A 15,381-nucleotide genomic window follows, 5' to 3' on the forward strand; every position below is an offset into this window, starting at 1 on the left:
ATGTCAGAATCATTTTAAATACGAGTCAGATATTACATGAGACAGAACGAGCAAGTTTAAAGATCTTTAGTAAATACTTGCAGCAAGGGAACAACAGTCAACAGTTGTTCACTGAGCTTTGGGCTCACACACACACACACATATAGGAGGAGCATGACACTGTCAGTACAACACACGTGTTACGCTTCTTTTGGTTTCACAAGATGACCCTGTGGTCAGGTCACAGTTTGCACAACTTGTATCCGAGAAGGCAGTAACAAGAAGTTCTTGCACAGGCACGACAAGTGATTCAAGGGTGTCAGCAGGTTCTGGGTGTCAGCAGGGGGCTCAGGACACATCCCTGAGGGGAGCCGGTGTCGCTGACCGAACGGTCCCCCCCCTTACAATCAGCTCCCCCTGCCTTCACTGCACACGCATCATTTTGGAGCAGTAGTTAATGCTCTTGGTTTCAGTGCAGAAGGTTCCGGGTTCAAATCCCACCCCTGCCACATTTCTCCAAGTAATCCCAGACAGCAAATAGATCCAGGCCGGATGTAGTCCAACATCTGGTAACAATCCTGAAAACAGATCCGGTCCAGACAGTTTTTGCACCCTGGCCCAGATCCGGCACTGCTCCACTTTACAGTTCTGGAACAGACCCTGACCAGATCTGAACTGGATCTGCAAAAGACCACCCGTTTACAGACCATATCTGGCACGGATCTGGGACAGATGTGGTCCGCATCACAGCACCGTGGCAGGAACAAGTTTTACAGGGGTAAGTTCCGTGGATCCAAGGAAACTGATTTGTATCTATAACACACAGAGCAGTGTCCCTGGACTTATAAAACTTGATTGTCGTAAAGAAACAAACCGTTTTGCAATAAGCATTAAAAAAAAAAGCCTCAGTGACGATCACGATTATAGAGTACAGAGTTTACAACCGCTAATGGATAGTTTCTACCGAGTGCAGATAAAATTGCTTATCGTTATGCCCCATGTTCCTGCCACGGTGCTGTGATGCAGACCACATCTGTCCCAGATCCGTGCCAGATATGGTCTGTAAACGGTTGGTGTTTTGCGGATCCAGTTCAGATCTGGTCTGGATCTGTTCCAGAACTGTAAAGTGGAGCCGTGCCGGATCTGGGCCAGGGTGCAAAAACTGTCTGGACCGGATCTGTTTTCAGGATTGGTATGAGATTTTGGACTACATCCGGCCCGGATCTATTTGCTGTCTGGGATGTGGAGTTGCGTCAGGAAGGGCATCCGGTGTAAAAACCTGTGCCAATTCAACATGCAGATCCACCTTGGATTTGCTGTGGCGACCCTGAGTGCAAACAAGGGAGCAGCCGAAGGGACTTACTAGTAGTGTCATTTTGGAGCATCAGCAGTGATTCACTGATTATCACCTCATTTCTGCTTCAAACTGCGCGACTCAGTGACAGATATCTGAAGCTTTTCTACAAAAATCATTTCCACATAACTTCAGCATGATTTTGTAATAAAAGACGGGAGACCGATCAGAGCGCAGCAGCAGCAAGACATGCTGCTGCACCTATTTCAGAGCGTCAGTCATGAAATGAGGCAATTAAAGCCTCGTTTCTGCTTAAAACGGCCTCATTTCTGATGAAAACTGACTTTAGAATGATTTAAGGGGTTTTACCTTGTCATCTGACGGTTAATAAGCAAATTATTCTCTTAGATTGGGTGTAGAGACTCAGTGTTGTGTGGGCCGCCAGAAGAGGAGGTACTGCTGGCCCACCACCAGAGGGCGCCCTGCCTGAAGTGCGGGCTTCAGGCACGAGAGGGCGCTGCCGCCACGGACACAGCCGGGGGTGACAGCTGTCACTCATTATCTCCTGACAGCTGTCACTCATTCATGCTTCATCATCTTACTCCATAAAACCCGGACGTCATCTCCACCTCATCGCCGAGATATCGTCAAACCGTTCAGGTAGTATTCTCAGCCTTGAAAGGGAACTGTGTATCAGTCTGAACTCTTTTTTGCAGCCGTTTTCCTGTGGTGTTCCGTGTCTGTGAGACCGGCGTTCGGTGTGTCCAGCAACAGCTCCGCTGCACACCTCTACCAGATAAGTGGGTAGACAGGAGCTGCACGAGTGTGTGTTAGAGGTGGAGGTGGCATTCCCACCGTTGTTGCTACTGGGTGTGCACACACCCATATCTTATTGTCTCTGCTCCCTGCCAGCAGTACCAGATCCGACCTTCGAAGACGGTGGCCACCTGGGGACTCGGGACTTGGCGGCTCCAGTATTCTCCGGGTTTGGTGGCGGAGGAAATCGTGTGGTTCTGCTTCATCTCAGGACAGACGTCTTCTATCCTCGAGCCTGCCCACACGTCACCCTTGTGATTGACTGTCTGTAAAATTTCACATTCCTCTGTGTTGTGCTCATTCACAACAGTAAAGTGTTCATATTTGACTCTTTCATTGTCCGTTCATTTGCGCCCCCTGTTGTGGGTCCGTGTCACTACACTTTCCCCAACAGTCTCAGACGAGCTGCTGTGGTCTCAAATGACACATGCGCAGAGAAGGCAGGGCGGACCAATTTTTAGGCGGGGACCGTTTGGTCAGTGACACCAGTGTTTCGGATGGTGGGTGAAAATGAGTGTCCATGGATCATCACTGACTGTGGCCTGTTGGTTAGAAAGTCCAGTACCCAAGTTGCACAGGAATGTTCTAAGTCCAGTAGTATCAGCTTATTAAAGAAAGCAGGAAAAAAGAAAGGCGGTGTTGCTGTTTACCTGAACAACAAGTGGTGCAATCCAGGACACATTGCTATGAAGGACACTGAGCTGCTGGCAGTGAATCTCTGTCCTTATTATTTGCTGTGGGAGTTTTCACACGCCATCGTCGTCACTGTTTACATTCCACCAGCAGTGGATGTGTCACATCATTACCTACGTCTTTTTCTGCTCTTCCTGCCTTATTTTGTCAACTTGTGACAATGTCTGGACTCAGATGGGATATTGTGACCTGAAGAATTTGCAAATAAGTGTCATCAAACACGAGCTGTCGACCACTCACATTCAAAGCCAGAAAAGGCTAAAACATAGAATGGGAACAGGACTGATGAAGGACGACTTTCTTCCCCAGCAGTGATCTCCACTGAGACAGAGAGACTTTTAAAACTGAAGGAAGATAAGGAAGACTTCTACAAACAAATCAAACAAGATGATTTTGTTCAGAAGGAGGGGCACATGGACTTCATTTATAAGTCAACGTAAGACCATAATAAAAAAAAAATTATGTTAATTAAATGTGTTTTTTTTGTGTGTGTGTGTGTGTGTGTGTGTGTGTGCTACAGTTTGTATATGTAAAGCATACAAACTTTTAAATTATGTTTAAATTTTATGTTTAAATTTTAAACATAACCTGTTAACTGCTGCCAATCAAATGGTGAATAAGCTACTCTGAGTTTCTGTGTAGGCTCTCAGTTGTCCAGGTGGTTTCCATAGTAGAGAAGCTTGAATCTTCGACTGGACTGGGTTGCTTGACGTGAGGACGTTTCACTTCAAATCACAGAAGCTTCCTTAGCTAAAATTCTTGCTCAGGTAGTCTGACTTCTGTCTTGACTCTTGTAGAGAAGAATAAACCAGAAGCCTTTGTTTTCTGGGACTTCTGCACTTTGTCCAGGGACCATCGTGGGTACCCACATACTGTGAGGGCTTTCCATACAAGTTGTTGTTCTTTAGCCCTTCCCTCTGCAGTTGTGGGCACCTGTAGGGCTCTGTGTTGAAGAGTCCTGATCACCCGTGTAAATGGCAGTTAATTTCGTTTATGGCGAATGATGAAGTTCTGACACGCTACAGCTTGGTGCTTTATTTTGAAGACCACCGTTTTCTTCTTCTTCTACTTCCTGTGCTGCCGACGTTAGACATTACGCTCCTGTCTTGTCGCAACGACATGTTCACGTCACGCACGAGCTGGTAAAACGTGTACAAATTAATTACTTATCGTGTTATGTATTAAAACCTAAGAAAGGTATTTATTGTTGTTTGCTCTGTGTTCTGCATCGTTTATGTTGCATGTAAGGACTGTCCCTGTGAGATGTGTGTGGAAGATAGGCTGCTAGCAAACGGAGCTCAAACTTAGCGCCCTTGGAAGCAGAAGGAGGTAGGAGGGGATGATTTATCCATAAAAATGAGGGATTTGTTTTATTTATTGTTCTTATTTCAACAAGAGCTGTAACTCTGGTTTGAAGGGTTAATTTCTTGTGAAATGCATTATTTCAGTTTATTAAAGGACTGGTGTTAAGGCTAAAATGTGAATATAATTCTATGCAATATTTGTGAAATATGGTGCTATGGAAATTTATGTATTTTTGTGTCCATTTCATAGTTTTCACGGTGTCAAATGTCAGTCAGTCAAAAGGGGAGGAGAGAAATTAAAGCTGCACCAGTCGAAGCTCTCTGCATCTTGCTTTATTATTCCAAGCGGGTCGCTACAGTGAAAACTCCTTTCCGGCTACGAGAGACCTGCCATCCCTGCAGAGAAGCTGATGCCACCTCACCTGAGATCCAGCTACCAAACGGATACCAGCCTGCTGATTCCGCTCACGTCGATATCCTGCACAGGCAAAATCAAAAAGGACGGCACACTGAAGGTACAACTACGGATGCTAAAGGGACTTTGAGTGCCAAGGAGCAAAGAGGACGATTTACATACGCACGCACAAGCTTAAAGCATAACTGAAATGCCTTATATCGTTTCGAGGTCGAAATTAATTTGAGAGTTGATTTCTAAGATATAACAGTGCTGAGGTGATGAATATTTCAGGACAAATGGAATGTGTTTAGGGATAATAATTCATGATATTTCTGTTTATGAGTGAAGCTCTTTGCTATTAATACCAGCAACACTCATTTACAACACTTGTTACTGTTTCATGCTAAGAATCCCTTTGAATGTCCATCATCTGTGAATGCTTGATTATAGATATTACTCTGTGGTAAAGGATAGCTACAGCTCATAGGTGTGAATTCAGGCATAGGACAATCAAAGCCACGTCAGACTTGAAACAGTCGCACAAACAAACAAGATGTCACTCCCACCAGAAGAAACAGACAATCCCACAGACACACCATTCAGGTCTAGCTCACGTGAGAGGAAGCTAACAGAGAAAGGCCAAGAAATGCGTAACCAAGACTCCAAAAAACGTGAGAAAATATTCAACAAGGCCTATGACTCTTGGAAGCTAGTAGCAAGAGAAACTAGGACAAGATTAAAAACCCTCTGCTCATTAGGAGACCTCAATAAGCTACAGGACGATATTCAAGCAAAGTACAATGCTGTAAAACTACAGTATGAACCTATTCTGCGTAACAGTAGCACCACGCCAGAAGTTGTCAAAAAAATGGATGCGTGTGTTATGTTGACAAAGGAAATTTGTGATCTCATAAGCAACCGTCAAGAGACTATTGATGAAGATTATAACGATCAACTTGAAAAGGAAAGAGTAAGAGAAACATTAAACAAAATTGAATATGGATCTGTCTTTGGCTTATCTAAAACTGAAACTGTAAGTTCATCAGAGTCGTCAGAGAAATCAAGCAAACGCTCCGGCTCAGTCAGTGCCTACGGCAACAGAGTAGATGCAGAAGCAGAGCTTGCTGCTAAGCTGGAGCAATTAAAAGCCAGAGAAGAAATTCAAGCACAACGAGCACATCTTCACAAGTTAGAAAGTGAATGGAGACTTAATGAGGCAAAAATGTTGTCAGAAATGAAGCAAAGAGAGGTGGAGATGCAACGACAGTTGGAACAAGAGAGAGCAAAACTGCAGCAGTTACAAGCAACAAAGGAAGTTGCTATAGCAGCAGCTCGTGTGAGAGCATACGATAGTTTTGAAGGTTTTGAGAACCAAAATGAAATTAACGACACAACTAGCTCAGCTCACTATAAGATAAAAACAGAGCCTCTGCTGAATCCAGACGCTGCTTCGTTCCAACCTCGCCAAGCAATTCCTGAAATGACAGTGACCCAGGAGTCTGTCAGTTTAGCACAAGCAATTGCTAGCTCATTGAGTATGAACCGCTTGCCAGTCCCTGAACCCACCACATTTAGTGGTGACCCTTTACAGTTTACAGATTGGAAGATGTCATTCATGACTCTGATTGACAGAAAACCACTTCCAGCGAGTGAGAAAATGTTTTATCTCAAAAATTATCTTGTTGGAGAGGCGCGTAAAACTGTTGGTTTCTTTTATCGAAATTCAGAGAATGCATACAATGGAGCATGGAAAGTTTTACAGGACAGATATGGGAACCCATTCATCATACAGAAAGCTTTCCGCGAAAAGCTCATGAAATGGCCAAGGATCAGCACAAATGACGCACTAGCACTACAGGAGTTTGCTGACTTCCTACAAAGCTGCAAGGAGGCAATTCCACATATAAAAGGATTAGCTATCCTTAATGACTGTGAAGGAAAACCACAAGTTGCTCAAAAAACTGCCGGAATGGATCGTACGAAAGTGGAGTCGAATTGTTGTGGATGAACTTGACACATCTGACAGCTATCCAGATTTTGCATGCTTCACAGAGTTCCTCAGCAGAGAGGCACGGATAGCTTGCAACCCAATTGCTTCTCCACTCTCGATAAATTTCAAACCTGTAGATGACAGGATCCCAAAGAGAGCCAGAGCTTTCAACACAAGCACACAATCAAAGAGTGTAGTTCAAGAGAAAGAAGAAACGAACAACAGTAAACCGAAATTACCTTGCTCTGTCTGTAAAAGTGAAACTCATGGCATCCCTAGGTGTCCCACTTTCACAACAAAAAGTGCTGAAGATAAAAAGGCATTCATTCATGAAAATCGACTCTGCTTTGGATGCTTAAGAAAGGGTCACATGACTAAAGACTGTAAGAGACGACACACATGCGACATATGCAGCCGTCGTCACCAAACCTGCCTGCACGAAGACAGGAACCAAAGACCTGTGGAAGCAATACTGAACGGCTCCACTTCCACAGAAGAAGGTGCAAGCCAAGAAGTGCAGAAGGTCATATCCCATACATCAACACAACGCGCTTCTGCTACTTCAAGTATTGTCCCAGTCTTTGTTTCTTCATTGCGAGAGCCACACAGAGAAATACTTACGTATGCAATATTAGACACACAGAGTGACTCAACATTTGTCTTAGAAGATGTACTTGATAAGCTGAATGTGAATGCACAGTCAGTAAAGCTGAACTCAGTACCAATGACAGCCATCAACACAATCGTATCGAGCAAGAGTGTTCGTGGTCTACAAGTCCGTGGACTTGACTCTGAGAGTCGCATTCAACTACAACAGGCCTACAGCCGTGACTTCATCCCAGTGGATAAGTCTTACATTCCAACAAAGGAAACAGCATTACTGTGGCCTCATCTCAGAAACTTGGCAGACAAGTTGCCACCCCTTCAGGACTGTGATGTAGGACTCCTGATAGGATATGACTGTCCTTCAGCGCTGGCTCCTCTTGAAGTTATCTTAGGTGACAAAAATCAACCGTTCGCACAGAGATCACAACTAGGATGGAGTATAATAGGCTTGTCAAACCCCCACCTAGACAGGCAAGGAAGTCAAAGCTTCGTACATCGGCTAACAGTAAGAGAACTGCCAGTTCCATCAGCAACAGATGTTCTGAAGACTTTGGAATCAGACTTCATTGAGAGAACTTATGAGGATAAATATGTCTCACAAGATGATGTTCATTTCATTCAGTTCCTCAGTGACCACATCACACAGAAGGAGGACGGGCATTATGAGATGCCTCTCCCTTTCAAAGGCAACAGTTCCACCCAACTTACCAAACAACAAGAGGCTAGCCACAGTTCGCCTACAGTGTCTTAAGAAAAAATTAAAGGCCAACAAACAATACTACGAGCAGTACAAAACATTCATGGAGGCAACCATTAACAAGGGTGATGCAGAGCTTGCACCCTGCAACATCTGAGAGAAGCGACAGAAGATTGGGTACCTTCCACATCACAGGGGTCTACCACCCCAAAAAACCAAATAAGCTAAGAGTCGGTTTTTGACTGTTCAGCCAAATTCCATGTATTTCTCTAAACGACACCTGCTAACTGGACCTGATCTGATCAATCCTCTGGTAGGAGTGCTTTGTCGATTTTAGAAAAGAAGCTGTATCCATTATCTGTATGTTGAACAAATGTTTTATCAGTTTTCTGTCCACTCCTGAATCCAGAATTATCTGAAGTTCCTCTGGTGGAAAGGCGGAGATCTGGAGAAGGAACCACAGAGTACAGGATGGCGTTCATCTATTCGGAGCTGCTTCGTCTCCAGGATGTGCCAATTTTGCTTAAAGCATCTAGCAAGACACACAAAGCTAACTACCCCCTGGCATCAGCATTTGTGGAGAGAAATTTTATGTTGATGATGGATTAGTCAGCACCCGTCAGTTGACGAAGCTAAAAAACTGATCACTGAATCACAAGAGTTGTGCAAAAGAGGAGGCCTGCGCCTCCACAATTCAACTCAATAAAGAAGCTGCATTGTCTTGCCTTAGAACCCATCTGAAAGAGCAGCAAGCGTCAAGCCTCTAGAGTTTGATCCAACGCCATCAGAAACGTGCTCTCGGCATCCAGTGGCTGATAAAGGATGACATGTTCAGCTTTAACATCAGCTTGAAGGATCAGCCTTCAACCCGTCGTGGTTGTTTGTCTGTCATCGCCTCTCTTTACGATCCACTCGGGTTCATTGCTCATTCAGCCTAAGTGAAAACGTATCCTTCAAGAGCTTGTCACAGAGGCATCGGATGGGATGATCCACTTCCGGAAGATATAAAGCTACGGTGGGAGGAATGGATGAATGGACTTCTTAAGCTGAAAGAGGTCTCGATCCCAAGATGTTACCACCCACATGACTTTCATAACATTGTCAGAGTAGAATTACACCATTTTTCAGATGCCAGCTGCGTAGGATATGGTGCATGTTCTTACCTCAGGTACAAAAATGACAAGGATGAAGTCCATTGCAGTCTCGTAATGGCAAAAGCAAGGGTAGCTCCCTCAAAGGTCACAAGTATTCCAAGGCTGGAACTTGCAGCAGCAGTGGTTTCTGCAAAAGTCAGCGTCATGTTAAAGGGTGAGCTTAACATGAAAATCGATCAAGAATTTTTCTGGACGGATTCGCAAATTGTGCTTGGGTACATCAGCAATGATGCCCGTAGGTTCCACATATTTGTCGCAAACCGTGTTCAACTGATTAGAGACAATAGTGATCCTGATCAGTGGCATTATGTGGATTCCTCAGAAAACCCGGCCGATCACGCATCCCGAGGTCTCCATGTTTCAGACATTCACTCAACGAACTGGCTGCAAGGTCCGAAATTTCTCTGGGAGCGTGAATTGCATCTAACACCCAGCAGTCCAGCAGACTTACTCGTCGGTGATCCCGAAGTCAAGACAATTCAAGTACTTGCAACCGAAACCAATAACTGCAATGACATCCTCAAGCGTCTGAGTCAGTTTTCTCATGGACAACACTTGTAAAGGTGGTTGCAAGGATCAAGAGACTGAGGTCTACACAAAAACAACATAGTGAACATGTGACTGTTGAAGAGAGGGAGAAGGCCGCTGAGACAGTGATCAAGATTGTACAGCAGCAAGCCTTTCCCCATGAGATAAAGCTGCTTCAAGGTGGAAAAGACCTTCCAAAATCTAGTTCCCTCTTTAGTCTTGATCCCATCTGGTCTGAAGAACTTCTCTGTGTTGGTGGGAGATTAGAACAGTCATCTCTCTGTCACAAAGTCAAGCACCCAATTATCTTACCGAACGATAGTCATGTAACTAAGCTTATAGTGTCTCACTACCACGCTAAGACATGCCACCAGGGTCGAAGCCAGACACAAATGGAGCTTAGAGTCAATGGATTCTGGGTCATTGGTGGAAGCAAGCTGGTCGCTAAGTTGATACACACCTGTGTGCTTTGTAGGAAACTTCGACGGCCGACAGAGAACCAACGAATGGCTGAACTCCCTAAAGAACGTCTTGAAGCCTCAGCACCTTTCACGTATAGTGGCATGGATTGTTTTGGACCATTTATTGTAAAGAAAGCTCGTAAAGAGTACAAAAGGTATGGACTCATTTTCACATGTCTGTATTCCAGAGCTGTTCATATCGAGATGCTCGAAGATTTGTCGACAGACTCGTTCATCAATGCATTAAGATGCTTCATCAGTCTCAGAGGAGCTGTCCGACAACTTTATTGTGACCAGGGCTCTAATTTTGTTGGAGCCAAAAATGAGTTTAAGGAAGCACTTAAACAATGTGAAACCAAACCATTGGAAATCTTCCTGACTGAAAGGCAGTGCGAATTTGTCTTCAATGCCCCCTCTGCTAGCCATGCAGGCGGTGTCTGGGAACGGCAAATCAGAACCATAAGAAACGTGCTAAATACTACCTTCGCACAGTGCCCAGGTCGATTGGATGACGCTTCTCTCAGAACACTGTTATATGAGGCCATAGCTATCGTTAATAGTCGCCCATTGACAGTGGATGGAATAAATGATCCTCAAGCGATGGAACCTTTAACACCGACCACCTCATCATGATGAAATCTAAGGTTGCTCTTCCTCCCCCTGGAGTATTTGGGAAAGAGGATTTGTATGCTACAAAGAGATGGAGGAGAGTTCAGTATCTCATTGAACAATTCTGGGGTCGTTGGAAAAGAGAGTATCTACTCAACATATCCACAAGACAGAAATGGCACCTACCTCAGCGCAACCTCAGAGTCAATGACATTGTCATTATTAAAGATGACAACCTTCCTAGAAATCATTGGCAATTAGGACGAGTGGTAGAGACTGTTCAGGACAGTGATGGTTTGGTCCGTCGAGTCAAAGTCCAAGTAGGAGAGCGAAAGCCTCATAGAAAACAAGATTCCCCCTCTAAGGCCTTCAGTTATTGAGAGGCCAGTCCCAAAAATTAGTACTTCTTCTTGAGAATTAATTGGAACAAACAGGCTGGTTTGTGTACACGCTATTTTATTGTGTATGATGTTGTACAGTTCAACTGTATAACTCTGATAGTTAAAGGTTATAGGTCAAGAAATCCTGTACAATTCATTTAGCCTTTGTATATTTGTTCATTCATTGTAGCAGGATTTGGTGGGAGTGTAAATGGCGGTTAATTTCGTTTATGGCGAATGATGAAGTTCTGACACGCTACAGCTTGGTGCTTTATTTTGAAGACCACCGTTTTCTTCTTCTTCTACTTCCTGTGCTGCCGACGTTAGACATTACGCTCCTGTCTTGTCGCAACGACATGTTCACGTCACGCACGAGCTGGTAAACGTGTACAAATTAATTACTTATCGTGTTATGTATTAAACCTAAGAAAGGTATTTATTGTTGTTTGCTCTGTGTTCTGCATCGTTTATGTTGCATGTAAGGACTGTCCCTGTGAGATGTGTGTGGAAGATAGGCTGCTAGCAAACGGAGCTCAAACTTAGCGCCCTTGGAAGCAGAAGGAGGTAGGAGGGGATGATTTATCCATAAAAATGAGGGATTTGTTTTATTTATTGTTCTTATTTCAACAAGAGCTGTAACTCTGGTTTGAAGGGTTAATTTCTTGTGAAATGCATTATTTCAGTTTATTAAAGGACTGGTGTTAAGGCTAAAATGTGAATATAATTCTATGCAATATTTGTGAAATATGGTGCTATGGAAATTTATGTATTTTTGTGTCCATTTCATAGTTTTCACGGTGTCAAATGTCAGTCAGTCAAAAGGGGAGGAGAGAAATTAAAGCTGCACCAGTCGAAGCTCTCTGCATCTTGCTTTATTATTCCAAGCGGGTCGCTACACCCCGAGCTTGTGTTCAAGGGGGTGGTTTGAGCCAAAGAGCAGATATTGGTCAGTGTGAGTGGGTTTTCTGTAAACCTCTGTCTGGAGCTGCCTGTTCTCTCCAATCATAACATCACAGTCCAAGAAGGCTAAATGGTTGTTTCTGGCATCCTCACATGTGAACTTGATATTGGAATCCACCGAATTGATGTGTTCTGTAAAATCCTTGACCTCCTGTTGCTTGATTTTAACCCATGTGTCATTGACATATCTGAACCAGTGACTGGGAGAGATGCCCGTGAACTACATCAAGGCTGTCTTCTCCACTCGCTCCATGTACAGATTGACCACAATGGGGGAAAGCCCTCACAGTATGTGGGTACCCACGATGGTCCCTGGACAAAGTGCAGAAGTCCCAGAAAACAAAGAGACCAGATAGACAGGAGACGGAGACAAGAAGAAGAGGAGTGTCTCTCCCTTATTTAGCAGGAGTAGGGGAAAAACTACAGAGGATCTTCAGACAGCACAAAATCCCAGTTTACTTTAAACCGGTTAACACCTTGAGACAGAAATTAGTTCACCCTAAGGACAGGATCCCTAGTTACAAACAGAGCAATGTAGTGTATTCTATCAGATGTCAGGAAAACTGTAATGAACACTACATAGGTGAGACTAAGCAACCTTTAAACAAGAGGCTATACCAGCACCGCAGAGAGGTCGCCAGTGGACCTCAGTCTGCAGTTCATCTCCACCTGAAAGACACTAACCACACGTTTGAGGACAAGGAAGTTAAAATCTTAGCCAGAGAGAAGAAATGGTTTGAGAGAGGTGTCAAGGAAGCATTCTTTGTAAAACAGTTGAAACCAAGCCTTAACCGGGGGGCGGGTCTCAGACACGCTTTGTCCCCTGTTTACAACGGGGTACTCAGGTCAAAGCAGTTTCAGTCCTTTGTTCATGCTAATGAGTCATTCACGTCATCAGGAGAGTCGTCAAGGGAGCCATCAGGGGAGGCTTCCATCCCATCATTAGGAGAGTGCTAACTAGAGCACAATGGGTGCTAATTAGAGCTATTGTTTAGTCACTAGCCTATAGCAGTTGGCCTCTCGGTAGGAGGGGTCTGGTTAGGTTAAAAACTCCAGCTTTTGTTGGCTTCTGGTTTATTCTTCTCTACAAGAGTCAAGACAGAAGTCAGACTACCTGAGCAAGAATTTTAGCTGAGGAAGCTTCTGTGATTTGAAGCGAAACGTCCTCACGAAAAGCAACCCAGTCCAGTCGAAGATTCAAGCTTCTCTACTAAAGCTACTCTGAGCTTCATATGTTTGTAAATCTGATTGTGATAAAGTCAGTGTCTCACTAGCCACTAACCACACTGCAGGTCACTGGACCCCTTTGAAGAGTGACCAAATTACATGTATTTGTACTGAGTTCGGCGATGTTTTCACTGACCAAAAACAGTCATGAGAGGGCGCTGGGCTACTGCCCGACCACGACAATCTATCTATAAAGCAAGATGCATCCATTTGTGTGGCTCACATATCTCTCCCATTCTATTTCGACACTAGCAGGAAAATGCCCCAAATGCTTACAGTTACTATCTGGCACCATTTCAGGTTCATAAATAGCAACGACAAAGATGAGCTTGTCAAAAGCAAAGTGATTTGCCAGGCATGGCAAATGGAAGTTAAATACTGCAGAAATACAACTGTGTTCAAATGTGAGAAGTCAGCTTTAGTCACCACAGTGGGTGGACACCACTCTTAAAGTTCACCGATTTTGCAACAACATGCCAACACATGCACAGAAGCCCATTTAGTTCAGCAGATAAGAGAATATTTAGAGCAGAATCCTGCAAATGGTGATACAAGCATCAAATTCGGCACAAATACTCCTTAAACATTACTCTTTTGAAATAACCGATTAGCCACCCGAATTTTCAATAGGCAGCAAGGTAGAGGTCAATTGAAGAATTACACAGGGCTAAAAAATTAAAAGATGCTCCAATCATATTGAAAACTATACCACATTATTTGCCTGATCATAAAGATTCCAAAAAGATATAGTCTGGACTATCTGTGACTGAATGTTGTGGTTATGGGGTAAAAACAGCAAGAATGGTGACAAAGTCATTTTCACCTGGTACAGGGGTCAAAAGTTAAGGGCCCCTTCACACATAACACAAAATTTGTTGAAAGAAACAGAAACTGGCCGAAAATCCGCGAACAAAAAACGAAATGGTGAACCGCGAAACATTCCACCTGCTGTCGGGAGGGACACACAGTTGGACAGGCGTGCATGATACTGTGGCAATGGTTTCATGCACGCTCATGTTCACACGCATTAACACAGTGCAAGCACATGGAAAGTCACGCACACAGCAGCGGTGCAAAAAAAAAAAAAAAAAAAATCACCACAATTTATGATACTTAATTCCTGTTATAAAAAGCGGACTTAACCCCTTAACGCCTATTGTCGCATATATGCTACAATATTTGACTCAAATATGCAACATACCAAATTGACCAGTATGCCTGTTGTCGCAAATTTGCAACATACCATTATTATTATTATAACATTATAACATAAAGTCATTACCAAAATACCAAAATTACTATTTATTTTTTGTGCAAAACTGAAATTAATAATCTCAACATTATTTACCATCTATTTAAAGGCAAAAACAAACACAAAACATTTTTTTATATACAGCTATATAAATTCAGGCGTTAAGGGGTTAAACTCCACCTGGACGTACACCAGAAATTAATGAAATGACGTGTATTACTGTTCTTCCTTTTATATTTTACGTGAATTACCTGATGCATTCGTCTCATGAAGACATCAGCCAGGCTCTTGTCTCATGAAGAGCTGGCTCCTGTATCATGAACACATCAGCCGGAATGGCGTGTCCAGTGCACAGTGGACACACCTGACAGCTGGTGACTACTTTGCAAATGTGATATGTGTTTTAATAATTATAATGTGGGGAAATCCTGCAGATACACATGCATTGTGGTGATTTTCTGCATGGCACGATATTCAACAGCATTGCGATGCGCTGACGCGGCGGTCAGCTGACAGGCGTTGTATGTCCACAGCAATTTAGCGAAGCGCTGGTCAGTAGTCGGCAGAGACCGCTGCTCCGCTTCTTCTAGCTCCGAGTGATGGCGTAGCATGTGGGCTTGCAGATTTGAAGTGTTTCCGAAGTACTTGACTTTCATTTTGCAGATTTTGCACACTGCATAAGTCATGTCAAGCTCCTTCTTACGCAGCAAATACTAAAATCCAAAATGCGCCCAAACATTTGCCTTCAGCAAAGACGGTGCTGGCTGAATTAGCTCTTCACCCGCCATGCTAAGCTGCAGCTCACAAATGTTTGAAGCACGCCAGACCCTCCCCTCGCGGGGATGCTGTAGTATGGAAGCCGTTGCCTGACAAACAGTACACGCAGCAAGTAAGCAAGAAAATGTTTAAAAAAATGCTTTTTAAAAATCGATTCTTGGACATTTTAGATCGATTCAGAATCGGAATACATAAGAATCACAATTTGGACGTGAATCGATTTTTTCCGGCACCCCTATTGTTCAGTTCCACAAACC

General features: G+C 43.8%; 1 protein-coding gene across 3 annotated transcripts in view; it reads left to right on the top strand.

Moving 5' to 3' along the window:
- Positions 1-3,879: 3,879 nt before the first annotated feature.
- The window catches only part of hvcn1 (hydrogen voltage-gated channel 1), a 75,736-nt gene continuing 64,234 nt past the window's right edge, over positions 3,880-15,381 (top strand). The window contains exons 1-3 of one of the 3 annotated variants that reach the window (XM_034180881.1): positions 3,880-3,924; positions 4,031-4,111; positions 4,337-4,601. The gene's annotated coding sequence lies outside the window, so the exon portion shown is untranslated. Of the gene's footprint in view, positions 3,925-4,030; positions 4,112-4,336; positions 4,602-11,547; positions 11,562-14,966; positions 14,980-15,381 lie in introns of those variants that run through there. The other 2 variants (XM_034180879.1, XM_034180880.1) reach the window with 2 other exon arrangements.

The sequence above is a fragment of the Thalassophryne amazonica genome, chromosome 11 (assembly GCF_902500255.1).
Source record: "Thalassophryne amazonica chromosome 11, fThaAma1.1, whole genome shotgun sequence".
NCBI lineage: Eukaryota > Metazoa > Chordata > Actinopteri > Batrachoidiformes > Batrachoididae > Thalassophryne > Thalassophryne amazonica.